This window comes from Lepus europaeus, chromosome 20 (genome assembly GCF_033115175.1).
Source record: "Lepus europaeus isolate LE1 chromosome 20, mLepTim1.pri, whole genome shotgun sequence".
NCBI lineage: Eukaryota > Metazoa > Chordata > Mammalia > Lagomorpha > Leporidae > Lepus > Lepus europaeus.
The window spans coordinates 40,192,244-40,206,856 of NC_084846.1; the positions used below are offsets into that span (position 1 = coordinate 40,192,244).

At 35.3% G+C, this 14,613-nt stretch overlaps 1 long non-coding RNA gene across 3 annotated transcripts in view; it reads right to left on the minus strand.

Moving 5' to 3' along the window:
• Positions 1-14,613, minus strand: part of LOC133749704 (uncharacterized) — a 140,180-nt gene that overhangs the window by 95,658 nt on the left and 29,909 nt on the right. For all 3 annotated transcript variants that reach the window (XR_009864607.1, XR_009864608.1, XR_009864606.1), the window contains exons 4-5: positions 4,907-4,954; positions 3,844-4,002 (exon numbers count right to left, since the gene is read on the minus strand). This is a non-coding gene — a long non-coding RNA (uncharacterized LOC133749704). The remainder of the gene's footprint in view (positions 1-3,843; positions 4,003-4,906; positions 4,955-14,613) is intronic.

Consider the following 14,613-nt stretch of genomic DNA (forward strand, 5'->3'; position numbering starts at 1 on the left):
TGTAAATTAATATATTTTATATATTTGAAAATGAAAAAGAGAACCTGTTAGTAGTTGGCCAGGCCAAAGCCAGGAACCAGGAACTCAGTTCAGATATCCGATTTTGGTGGTAGGGACCCAGTACTTGAACCATCACCTGCTGTCTTCCTGGGTGCACTCTAGCAGAAAGCTGGAATTGGGAGCAGAGCCCAGACTTGAACCCAGGCACTCTGATTTGGAATGCAGGCATCTCAAGCAATGACTTAACTGCTACATCAAAGGCCCAGCCCTATAACTGTCATATTCTGATATAGAACAGGTAATTTTCAGTTTCTTCCTGTCATAGGAGTACCTTTGAGCGACTATAAACAAGTGAAATGGATAATTGCTTCTCTGAGCATAAAGCATGAGAGTCTCTGGACTTTAATGAAAGCAGATTACATAACTTCTGAATGGAAAAGATCCCTTGAGGCAATTTCTTCTGGACAACCTCAAATCTTCAAACTTCTTCTACAAACAAATATGCCACCATATCTTCAAAACAGTACTGCTGTGAGATTAAAGGGTTAAGAGATTCATAGGATATGGTTGACCTGAGCTTGTTATTAATGGCTGCTCACATGGCCTTTGGCATGCCAAATGGTAACATTGGCTTCCAGGGCAGAGGATGTTTTGGAAAATGATAATGTATGTGACTATCTGTTCCATTCCATCCTGTGTTGGCAGAACCTCTCATCCTACTGTCTGTTTCCTTTGGTTTGGTTTAACTTATTTTTTAGTATCAGTTCAAGTTCCTTCCTAGACTCTGGGAAGGGAGTTTCATTTTTTTGCTTAGGATTATATGAAATTTTACTGCAAAACCACAAACCATATTAAATTTGATTGTTCTGAATTATGCCATTGACTTTGAGTTCCAAGTATCTGCTTAAATGTTGCCTCTTGCTCCAAAATTTTCCTTAAAGGAAATAGACAATTTTTCAGTCGCCAAATTGCCAAATGGATAGGTCTTTATGAAGAGACTTCTATTTAGAATTCTTTTCATTAACTCAAAGGTTTTCTGTTAGAGACACAATCTTTTGGCTTCAGCATCTCCAACAGTCAACACGAATGAAATCTGGGACTAAATAAGAGAAATTTCATGTTTATAAGGTACAGTAGTAATTTCCTTTTCCTCATTGCCAAGATTCATAGAAGATATGAAAAAGAACCCATGAAAGCAATCCCGCATCCATCTGTCGAATTTTCAGTCACCAACTTAATGACAACCTGTACTGGCAGAGTGGGAAGGGCGTAGTCATAACTAGGTACTAACCCCATCACCTGGAGTTAACAATCAGGTTCCAGAAATAATTGGCTTCCCCACTGGTGCCATCTTGATTCATTGTTAAAAGGTCACATTTAGTAATAGCATCTCCTGTCCTCAGTTGTCTTGAGAAGACATAAGCAGATATGCAGTCACCTTCAGTATTACAAGACCCAAGAGGCATTGAACAATACAGGCAGGTGCTACAATACCTGTGTGCATTAATTTAATTCTTTGAAACCTTAGACTCTTCATCTATGATTTTACTTTTCATTCAAGGTGGTTAGAAATATATAGAAAATATGTCACATAGGTCTAGATGTGGGTCATCCCAGTTAGAGTTACACACACATAAGCATGCAGGTGTTCCTGATTAGCCAGTGATGAAGGACCTCAAGATGCCACTGGAACAGGACCATATTACTCTGTGAGAGCACCTTTGTAGGCATTGTTATTCACCTTAATTCTGGTCCTTATAACCTCAAGAGCAAAAAGGAATGTTAATACAGCAGCAGGAGAGAAGCATTTATACATGCTTAAGTAAGAATCCAGATGTGGTCCTTCTGTCCTGTGTGCACCTTCCCTTAGTGTTTTAACCCATCTATTCTTGCTCTGTTTCTAACTGATTTAACAAACTGAATGATTCAAGCATTTTCATTAGGTCTGAGTTGCTCTGGGGCAGCCTGCAGACTACCATTACATGCAGGTAATTTCTCACATGACAAAGAAGCTTGCAAATATGCATATATGTTTATGAAGAGGTATTTAACTAGTAGGATAGACAACAAACTCCAAGCAGCAAAAATCACAAGTCATCTTGAAGTTGTACCATTGATTTTGAAAGACAGATTGTATGCACTGGCAGGGTGGGATCACATACAATAATTTTAGTACACACTGTTGGTTTGTGCTAGCAGAAGAGAGTAGGAAAGAGTCTAATCACAATTGTCTAGGGTTCTTGACTGGTTTTAGAAAAGGTTAGTAGCCTGAATCATCTTATTATCTCTCCTATTCACTCACTCCTCCTCAGTATAAGGCAAGCATGTTTACATCTTAAAAGCAGTACTTTAAATGTATCTAACAGAATATTGTCATTCCATTTTTGGTTTCTATAACAAAATATCTTTTTTAACTTTTATTTAATAAATATAAATTTCCAAAGTACAGCTTTTGGATTACAGTGACTTTTTCCCCCCATAACCTCCCTCCCACCCGCAACCATCCCATCTCCCGCTCCCTCTCCCATCCCATTCACATCAAGATTCATTTTCAATTATCTTTATATACAGAAGATCAACTTAGTATATACTAAGTAAAAATTTCAACAATTTGCACCCACACAGAAACACAAAGTGTAAAGTACTGTTGGAGTACTAATTATACTGTTACTTCACATAGTACAACACATTAAGGACAGAGATCCTACATGGGGAGTAAGTGCACAGTGACTCCTGTTGTTAACAATTGACACTCTCATAACAAAATATCTTTATAAAGAAGAGGTTTACTCTGGCTTATGACTTTGGAAGTGGGGAAGTTCAAGAGTGTGGTGCCAGCATCTGCTCGGCTGCTGGTGGGGGCCTCATGTTGCATCACAACATCATGGATAAGAAGGGAAAGCTAACATGTACAAAGTGGAGGCACATATGCAAGATAGAGGGAGATCAGGCCCTGGGTTAATTTTATAACAACTTGCTCTTATGGGAACTCCCAGAAGAACTAACTCAGTCTTGTCAGAAAGACATTAATCCCTCAACCAGAGTTTTGGTAAAAATAAACCCTATCAAAATCATAGCACTTATGGTAGCAATAAAACAGCAGATAAGAATAGATAATAAAGATTACAATGATTACTATTCACTTTAAATGGGATCATCCCATTTGTTTGTAATACAAAAATGTAATAAATGCCTGCAGTAAACAACACACACTGTTGCAATTAGCAAAGAGACCTAAGAACTAGAATTACGCACCATTTAGCTCACCATTTAGCCTGATGAAAATCTGTCAATTTTATTTGTATTTCTTGGGTCTTTGTGCTTGGCATCTTTCATTTTTCATAATGTTTTCTAAGTTTATCCATGTTGTAGCGTATATATATCAGTACTTCATTCCTTTTAATGGCTGAATCACATGCTAATTCTATGCTTAAACTTTCCTGGAGGGAACCAGTAAATTTGTGTAATTACTGCATCATTTACATTTCCGCCAGCAAAGTACAAGGGTTCCATTTTTTTCCATAGTTTTGATGACACTATTTTCCTTTTTCTTGATTATATATATATACACATATACACACACACATATGTGTGTGTGTGAGTATAAACTGGTATTTTTTTGTATCTTGATTTGCATTTCCCTAGTGACTAATGAAGTTGAACACATTTTCATGTTCTTATTTAATATTTGTATACTGTATTAAACAATATCTATTCAAATGTATTATATATTTGTTATCTAGGTTGTGCAATGGTCTGAAAGTTGATGTCCTTCAGAATCCATATCCTGAAACATAATCTCCAAAGTATTCATATGAAGAGGTAGAACGTTTGAGTACTTACGTCATGAGGGATCTACGTCTATGAATGGGAGAGGAGGAAGGGATGAGTTCTGCTGCTGCTGCCATGTGAGGACAAGGAAGCTGCCATCCCTGAAGAACGGGACCTCACCAGCCACCAAATATGCTGGTGCCTGGAGCTCGGACTTCCCAGCCTCTAGAACTAGGAGAAAAAAATTCTGTTATTTATAAATTACCCCATATAAATTATTTGTTATAGAAGCCCAAGTGTATGATGTTTATCTGACAAGAATCTAGTACCCAGAATAGAAAAGTACTTTACAACTATTCTGGGTGCTAGATTCTTGTCAGATAAAGGATTTGAAAATGTATTTCCTATACTAAGTTGCATTTTAACTTTCCTGATAATATCTTTGATGTATAAAAGTTTTTGTAAATTTGGTTAAGGTTCAACTTATCTATTTTTCTTCCGTTACTTTTGCTCTTCATGTCATTTGTAAGAATTCATTTCCAAATCCAAGGTCATTAATCATTATCTCTAAGCTTAAGAATTTAGAGTCTTATCTCTTATATTTAGTTCCTTGATATATCTTGGGTTAATTTTTGCAAATGGTGTGAGGGACGGGTCCAAAATTACTTCTTTTGCATGAAGTTATCCAGTTGCCTCAGCACCATGTATTGAAGAAATATTATTTTCTTTTTGGATGTTTTTTACATCTTTGTTGAAGATCAGTGGGCCACAGATACAAATCTGAATTCCATTTTATTAGTTTATATGTCTACATTTATGCCAGTACTACACTGTCAAGCTTATGATGCTTTCTTGTAAATTTGAAATTGGAAGTATTAGTCCTCCAAATTTGTTGGTGTTTTTCAACATTGTGTTGCTACTCAGGGCCTCTTGAAATTACATATGAACACGTGAATTATCTTTTCTATTTCCGAAAAATAAGAAAATTGGAATTGAGATTGGAATTTTGTTGAATTTGCAGATGGCTTTTGGAACTGCCATCTTAGCGATACTACTAAATTCTCTAACACAGAGAGTAAAAAGTATCAAGTAAAATCATCCCAACTAGTCAATCAATTCCTTCTAAAGAACTTACCTCTATGTCAGCAGAATGGCAATGTGAGAGATATCAGCATTCATCCTGCTGAAAAGACAACAATTAGACAGCTATCCACAAATGAAAATAACTTCAGTCACCCTGTCTTTTATGACCTTGTCTAAATATGATCAGAGTCGGTGAACTTGGAAGGCTTCCATAGCCTTGGCAACTCATGACGACAGCCTAGGGTGGTTACTGGCGCCATAAACTAGAGTGTCAATTTGTTGGGTCAACAACAGGAGCCACTGTGCGCTTGCTCCTGATGTGGGATCTCTGTCCTTAATGTACTGTACATTTTGATTTAATGCTACAACTAGTACTCAAACAGTATGTTTCACTTTGTGTTTCTATGTGGGTGCAAACTGTTGAAGTATTTATACTAAATTGATCTTCTGTATATAAATAGAATTGAAAATGAATCTTGATGTGAATGGAAAGGGAGAGGGAGCGGGAGAGGGGAGGGTTGCGGATGGGAGGGAAATTATGGGAAGGGGAAGCCATTGTAATCCATAAGCTGTATACTGGAAATTTATATTCATTAAATAAAAGTTAAAAAAAAAAGAAAATAACTTCAGTAGACTTGAAGATTCCAATTAAAAATCTGAAGCAATACAGTAGAGAAATAACCATAGGGAATGTATTTTTGTGAGGTTAGCACACTTGGGACATTTGGAAATGCTAGGAATACAAAACAATTGGGTGTATCATTCTTCGTCACATACTCTGCAGTTGGCCCTAACAACTTTCACCACTAAGATATCTCTGCTGAAAGCTCCCAATGGAAAGTCATCGCTATGCTCACTCTTCCAGAGGAGTCTTAGTAAACTTAAGAAGACTTAAATAAAACCAAGTACCATCTCTGAACACAATGATATTAAACTAAAAATAAAAAAACTGGAAAATTCACAAATATGTGGAAATTAAACAACATACTCCTGAACAATAAATGGTTCAAAGAAATCAAGAGGGAAATTTAAAAATATCTTGAGACAAATGCGAATGGAAATACAACACAGATACAAAAAACAGTAGTTTTAAAAAGGGAATGGATAGCAGTAAGTGTCAACATTAAAATAGAGGAAAATATCTCAATCAGCAACTTAATGATATGCTTCAAGGAACTAGAAATCTTCGAAGAAAAAACCAAGTAAAATGTTAGAAGAAAGAGATACCAAATATTGAAGCAGAAACAAATGAAATAGAAATTAAAATCAATAGAAAATACCAATAAAACAGAATTGGTATTTTGAAAAAAATTAACAAAACTGGCAAACTTTTTAGTTAGTCTAAGCCAAGACACAAATAACATAAAAAATGAAAATGGAATCACTATAGCTGATAACACAAGAAAAACAAAGGATCAAAAGAAACTACTACAAGCAATAATATGGCAAAGTTGGACAACTAGAAGAAATCAGGTACCTAAAAGAAAAAACATCCTAAAAACATACACCTACCAAGACTGTCTCCTGAAGAAAAAGAAAAGCTGAACAGATCAACAGTGGGCAAGAAGATTGATTCTGTAATTAAAAAAAAAAAAAAAAAGTCTCTGACCAAATGAAAGTCCAGGACCCAGAGGTTTCACAGCTGAATTCTATCAAATACTTAAAGAACAAAAGCTCTCAACGGGGATGGCATTATGACACAGCAGGTTAAGTCACTGCCTGTGATGCCAAAACCACATATGGACACTGGTCCCAGTCCTGAGTGCTCCATTTCTGATGCAGCCCCCTGCTAATGTGCCTGAAAAAGAGCAGAAGACAACCCAAGTACGTGGGCCCCTGCCACCCACATTAGAGACGCAGATGGAGATCCAGGCTTTGGACTGTTCTAGCCTGACTACTGCAGCCATTTGGACAGTGAACCAGAACCGGTGGATTGAAGATCCTCTCTCTTTTTCTCCCTCTCTCTCTCTCTTCTCATTCTTCCTCTCTTTCTGAAACTCCACTTTTTAAACAAACAAAATAAACCTTAAAAAAACTCTCAACAAATCAGATATGGAAAGAACATACTTCAACACTATTAAGGTCATACATGAAAACCCCATAGCTAACATCATACTGAAATGGGGAAAGTTGAAAGTGTTTCCTCCAAGATCTGTAACAAGGCAAAAATGTCCACTTTCACCACCCCTACTCAACAAAGAACTAGAAGTCCTAGCCACGGCAATTAGGTAAGAGAGATAAATGGCATCCAAACTGGAAAAGAGGAAGTCAAAGTATCCTTGTTTACAGAAGACATGATCTCACACACAGAAAAACCAAAAGGCTCCATCAAAAAACTGTTAAGACTAACAAAAAAATTCAGTAAAGTTACAAATTATAAAATCAACATACAAAAGTCATTAATGTTGTTATACACTGACAAACTTAACTGTAAAAGGAATTAAGAAATAAATCCTAAAAAATATCAATCCTATATACAACAGAAACAAAAATAATAAAAATATTTGCAGTAATTTAACAAAGGAAGTAGAATATCTACATGCTGAGAACTCCAAATCATGGATGAAATTGAAGAAGACATAAATAAATGGGAAGATATCACATGTTCATGGATCAGAAATGTCAGTATTGTTAAAATGTCCACAATATCCAAAGCAATCTACAGATTCAACGTAATGTCTGTCAAAATTCCAAATGATGTTTTTCACAGAAATACAAAAAATCCTGAAATTATTAGAGAACCACAAAATCTCCCAAACAATAAAGAAGTGTTTGGCAAGAACAAAGCTAGAGGCATCACTCTTCCTTCACTCTTCCTGGGCAAGGTGATATCTCATTGTGGTTTTGATTCACATTTCCCTGAAGGCTAGTAATGTTGAGTATTTTTTCATATTTTTTTGGCCATTTGTAGTTCTTCTTTTGAGAACTGTTTGAGATCCTTTGCCCATCTCTTAACTGGTTTGGTTGGCTTTTCTGTTGTTGAATTTCTTAAGTTGCTAAATATACTGGATATAAAACTAATTTCATTCTTCTAAATATACACATGCTGTTTTGCGAGCACCTTTTGTGGAAAAGATTATTCTAACTGCAATGTATGGTCTGAACACTTTTACTGCAAATCAGTTTCTTGTATGTATCTGGATTAATTTCTGGGCTCTCTATGCAGTTCCATTTTGTACCAAATTTTTTTGAAAGTACTGTGCTGCTTTACTTATTATGGCCTTGCAGTATGCTTTAAAATAAGGAATTGTGATACCTCCAGGTTGAACTTTTTGCTCAAGACTGCTTTGGCTATTCTGAGTCTTTTGTGATTCCCTATGGATTTTACAAATGTTTTTATCTAATTGTTTTTTATGATTTCCAACATGGATTTCAGGATTGTTTTTATCTAATTCTGTAAAGAATGTCATTGATATTTTGATGGGGATTGCATTGAATTTATAGATTGCTTTGGGTAGTATAGATATTATAATGATTTTGATTCTTCTGATCCATGAGCAAGAAATATCTTTCCACTTTTTTATATCCTTGACTTTTATCAATATTTGATAATTTTATTTGTAGAGCTATTTTACTTCTTTGGTTAAATATTTGATTTTTTGTGGCTACCGTGAAAGGGATTTCTTTCTAGATTTTTCTTTCAGTGAATTCATCATTAGCATATGAAAGAACTACTTTTAGGTGCACACTAAAATGAAACCTGTTGAAGTGCAGTGAACACTATGAGGAACAATGACTTGATCAGCCCTTTGCCCTGACTCTCGAAGAACAACTTACTATTTTATTTCTTTTAGTATTTTTTTGTTCTACTTAATACCATTGGTTGAACTCTTTAATTAACACACAATTATTCCTAAGTGTTTAAATTTAACTGAAAAGTGATCCCTGTTAAATATAAGCGTGGGAATAAGAAAGGGAGGAGATGTACAGTTTGGCACATGATCAATCGGACTTACCCCTAATGGTAGAGTTAGAAACGTGCCAGGGCATTCCAATTCAATCCTATCAAGGTGGCATGTACCAATGCCATCTCACTAGTCAAAGTGATCAGTTTCAGTTTATAATTGATCATAATGATAGGATTAAGAGTCAAAGGGATCCCATAAACAAGACTAGTGTCTGCTAATACTAACTGATAGAATTAAAAAGGAGAGAACGATCCAACATGGGAAGTGGGATACACAGCAGACTCACAGAATGGCAGATGTCCTAAATAACACTCTGGCCTCAGAATCAGCCCTTAAGGCATTCAGATCTGGCTAAAAAGCCCATGGGATTATTTCAGGCATGGAAAGCCTAGATACCGTGGCAAAAAAAAAAAAAAAAAAAAAAGAAAAGAAAACCTAAATGAAAGATCTTTGTGAGTCAGATCCCAGTGGAAAGAACAGGCCATCAAACATCAAAGAACGAGGTACCTTTCTCTAAAGGGAGGAGAGAACTTCCACTTTGACTATGGCCTTGTCTAAATAAGATTGGAGTTGGTGAACTCAAGAGGCTTCCATAGCCTTGGCAGCTCAGGACAAGAGCCTTAGGTGATTACTGACAACATAAATAAGAGTGTCAATTGTTAAATCAACAACAGGAGTCACTTACTCCCTATGTAGGATCTCTGTCCTTAATGTGTTGTATAATGTGAATTAATGGTATAACTAGTACTCAAACAGTACTTTATACTTTGTGTTTCTGTGTGGGTGCAAACTGTTGAAATCTTTACTTAGTATATACTAAATTGATCTTCTGTATATAAAGATAATTGAAAATGAATCTTGATTATGAATGGGATGGGAGAGGGAGTGGGAGATGGGATGGTTGCAGGTGGGAGAGTGGATATGGGGGGGAAAGCCGCTATAATCCAAAAGTTGTACTTTGGAAATTTATATTTATTAAATAAAAGATTTTTTTAAAAAGCTACTTTTTTGTATGCTTCTTTTATAACCTGCAACTTGACTGAATTGGTTTATCAATTCTAACAGCTTTTTTGGTGGAGTGTTTAGGCTTTTTCAGTACCAATCATGTCATTGGTAAACATGGATATTTTGACTTCCTCTTTCCAATTTTAATGCCTTTTTTTTTTCTTTCTCCTCCATAATTTCCTGCCAAAAGACAGAGAATAACAAATGTTGGCAAAGATGTGGAAAAGGGAAACATTTTTACACTGTTGGTGGTATGGCAAATTAGTGCTATTGTAATTTAGTGCAGCCACTGTGGAAAACAGTATGAAGATTTCTCAAAAACTAGAAATAGACTTACAATATGATCCAGCAATTCCACTACTGGGTATTTACCCAAAAGTCATGAATACATTGTTTCAAAGAGATACCTGCACCACCATGAATATAGCAGCACTGTTAACAATTGCCAAATATGGAATCAACCAAAGTGTCCATCATCAGGTGAATGAATAAGGAAAATGGTATATCTATCTATCTATCTATCTATCTATATACATATATATATATAATGGAATATTATTCAGTTATGAAAAAGAGTAAAATTCTACAAGTTGCATTAAAATAAATGCAATTGTAGTACATCACATTGAGTGAAATAATCTGACTATAGGAAGACAAATATCACATATTCTCTCTTATATGTGGGACCTAAAAATTAAAAAACAAAAAAGAAAGAAATGCCTGTATGTATAAGGTTTGCTGAAAATATAGTTTTTTTTCAATCTTTGTTTATCGCCTTTTCAAACCACTGCTTAAGAATGTTATACTACTTTAGTTTTAATGATATGTGATTACTTTAAGATTTACTGTATATGAATAAAATAGTATTTTCCACTTGATTATTGTCTATAGCCCTTGACTTTTTCCCACTAAACTAGGGTCTTCTTGCTTTTTTTACTTTTTAAACTTGTTATTTGGTGAAGCATTAAGCCCTTGGCTGTAATGCACATTAAAAATATGTTATCTCAAAAACGAATTAATAAAAGAAAGAAGGAAAGATGAGAGAGAGAGAAAGAGGAAGCGAGTATTATATTCTTATAATTGTATCTGTAAACTGCATTTAATCTTAAAAATTAACTAAAAATATAAAAGGAAATGTTACTGAAGAAACAAAAGCTAAAAATAATAAAAATAATTAGATTATAAAGCTAAAATAATCAAACCAGTATACTACTGACATAAAAAACAGACACAAACATAAATAGAAAGAAAAAAGATAAGAAATAAACGTATAAATACACAGCCAACTAATTTTTGAGAAAAGTGCCAAGAATACATAATAGGGAAAGGACAATCTCTTTAGTAAATAGTTTTGAGAAAATTGAATAACCCCATGAAAAGAAAACTAAGCAAAAACTTGTCTTACACAATACAACAATACACACTTAATAATCAAATTGGATTAAATGTTTAAACATAAGAAAACTATAGGAGAGCTGTGTGATATTGGTCTTTGCAATACATGTTTGAATATATCATGAGCACAAAGAACTGAAAGTGCAAATAAACAAGAGGGGCTACATCAAACTAGTAAGTTTCTATATAGCAAAGGAGACAATCAACCAAATAAAAAGTTAACCCACAGAATGAGATAAATATTTTCAAAGTATATGCCTGATAAGAGGATAGTATCCAAAACACACAAAAAGGACTCATAAAACCCAATGACAATAAAACAAATAGTCAAGACATAAGTAAAGCCATGAATAAATATGTTTCCAAGGAAAATATATGGCCAACAAGCATGTGAAAAGGTGCTCAACAACACTAGTCACCACAGAAATAGAAGTCAAAACAATCATGAGAAATCACCCATTTTTCTTGCCTCAGTGAAATACATCAAAGATGTTTTCCAGAAAAAGTATTGTATGAAAACTGTTATCATTGCTCTTTCTTTTGATGGTTCCATGGTAGTTTGATTCTAGAAAAGTACCTGATATTCTGTCTCTCAAGATTGTGAACACATGGCTATTTATTGACTACTAAATCATATGGAAAAGATTCATTTTCACATGCTAAACAAATTACAGTTAATAATGGGTTGAATAATTTCTTATAAAATTTTGTGTCCAAGGCCTAATGTCCAGTAACAATGAATGTGATCAAGTTAAGGATGAGTTCATCCTGCGTTAACTTGGTGGGCCATGAATCTAATGACAAGTGCCCTTATAAGAGGAGGAGGGTACTCAGACATAGCAAAAAAAGCCACATGAAGACAAAGACAGAGATTGCAGTTATTCTTTCATAAATCTAGGAATCTCTGGAGCTATCAGAATCTAGAAGAGGGAAGGATTCTCCATACAACCTTGAGCAGGAGTGTGGCCTTGTTGATATGCTGATTTCCATATTCTGGTATTCATAACTGTGAGAGAATAAGTTTCTGTTGTTTTAAGCTGACAGTTTGCCTTAGGATACAAACACATAGGTTCCTTTCAAATTCCTATTGAAAAATTCTTACAATTTTCTATGCAAAAAAATTTCCTTTCCTAATTCTGACTCCAGAGGTTCTTTGTGTTGCAGAAGAGAATGTAAGTGTTTAAAGAAGTTGCATTTATTGCCAACAGTAAGCTTCTCTTAACAAAAAATTTAAACATTAAATCTTGAATTGTGTAGGTTCTCTTCATTGTTCTTATATCTTCAAACAGTACTTAAATCATCTCATCACTGAACTGGATACCTTTATTGTAGTCTTAACTGTACTCTCACAGTAACATTTCCCCAAAAATAGCATTTCTTCAGTCTCATATACCAAGGCAAAAAAGTCAACACAAAAGTAAAATATTTAATCAGCACCATAGCTTAAACCAATCATTCTCAAAGAGTAGTACTTGTACCAGCAATGTTGCATCAGTTGGGAATTTATTAGAAATACAAATTCTTGGATTCCCTGACTTACCTACTGAATCAGAAACAACACACAATCTGTGTTAGAACAAGCCCTCCTGGCAATTCTGATGTCACTAACATATGTAACTACTGGGAGTTCTGCCAGTTGCTGAAGGTGTCTATTTGATTTATGCATTATGGAACTGAAGAACTAAAGAATGGATACAGGGACCCATTAGGCCCACTGTGAGATGGATCTGAGATAAGCCTGCAATAATCTCTGACTGGTGGATCACAACATCTCTTGGAATTAGTGTCAATTCACAAACTGTGTCCGGTAATCGTCTCAAGGTCTAATCATTTCCATTTCCCCAACACACAGTCCGCCAGGGGAATGGTGCCACATTAGGAACTCAGTGTCAGTCTGTAATGCTGGAAGACTGGACATTTAGCAGTGAGAAGTCTGTGCTGTGTCCCAGATTATATGCTTCAGATTTTGAGGTATTAATGCCAGGTAACTAATTACATTTCTTATTTATGGATTTGTCAAAATTTTTTTTCCAACTGACTTCTTCAGACTTCCTTCCCTTTTTAGCCTGCTTTGTCTAGCAAGTGTTTTTACTGAGATGGCTGCTGTCCAACATCTGGTTCTGAAAGGAAACTACAGAAATTTATCAAAACACATTTGCTTGATTCCTGTGGGGTTTTGGGTGGGGAATAAATTTAAACTCTGTGTGAACTTAATGAGGTAAAATAAGCAAGGACAGAAGAATAAAATATTAGGTTGGGACTACAAAAAACCAAAACTGTTAGGTTTATGTCCTGAGCTTTTCTTCTAGGATTGCAGTATTATTGGGTCCAAAGGAACTGATCTATGACATAACCTATCTTGCACTGCAAATAAAGGGTGTTCACAAATAAAGGGTTGTCACTGATCCCCTGTAGGCATTATTCAAGTCTTCCTTTTGCCAGTTTGCACAGGGAGATGTATATAATTATGAACAGATGCAATAACATTCATAAGATATAGTTCACAAAATACCCCCCCACACACATACCATGTTTACTTTTTAATGGGGTAGAATTAAACAGAAGCTGGAATTAAAAGTGTTGCAAAGATGTGGGATAAATTTGCCAACAAAGCAACATAATATCTAACCAAAGATGTGAATTGAAGAAATTTACCACTCTATGCACACTAGAGTCAGCACACGTGACCTGCTGTCAAGAACATGTGTATAAGGAGTCACACAAATGAAGAAAAGGGAAGTCAAAAACAGAGGACTCTGTAACTTAGTGCTTGGTAAAATACTTACCTAGTCCATCCCAAAGGTTAAAATATAGCTAATGTTTAGCAAGTAAAATGATCTAGCAAGCTTCAAGTCCACAGTAAAGAAACATTTCATATTTTATGTCATTACATTATGCAAAAAAATTTATGAATCTTAGTTTATTGAATTTCTGATGTTATCAGTTGTAAAACACATTATTGTTTTATATGCCATTAGACAAAAAAGTCACTAAGTAAATCATTTTATATTGTTGTACCTACAGAAAGCATTCTTTTAGACATATGTAGATTCTTGTCATATACAACTCAATGCTTATATTAAAAGAAAAATATAGGCAAAACAGGGCACTGCTATGGTTTGAATATGATTTGAGTTTGGCCCACATGAGTTTATGCAGAGTAATGGTGTTGGGAGGTGGGTGACCTCTAAGAGACTGAACATAGTGGGAGGTCCTTCGTCAGTACCCTTGAAAGTGTCTGCAGGCCTCCCACTGCTTTCTGCCTCCGATCTTGCTCTGTCATCTCCCTCTCCCACGTGCTCCATGATATCATCCATCACAATTAGGCACTCACCAGCAGCCAGAACAATGGGGCTGCCTGATCGTGGACTTTCAGCCTCCAAACTGTGAATTAAATAAACCTTGTTTTCCTTGTAAGTACCCAGCATCAGGTACTTCATCACAGCAACAG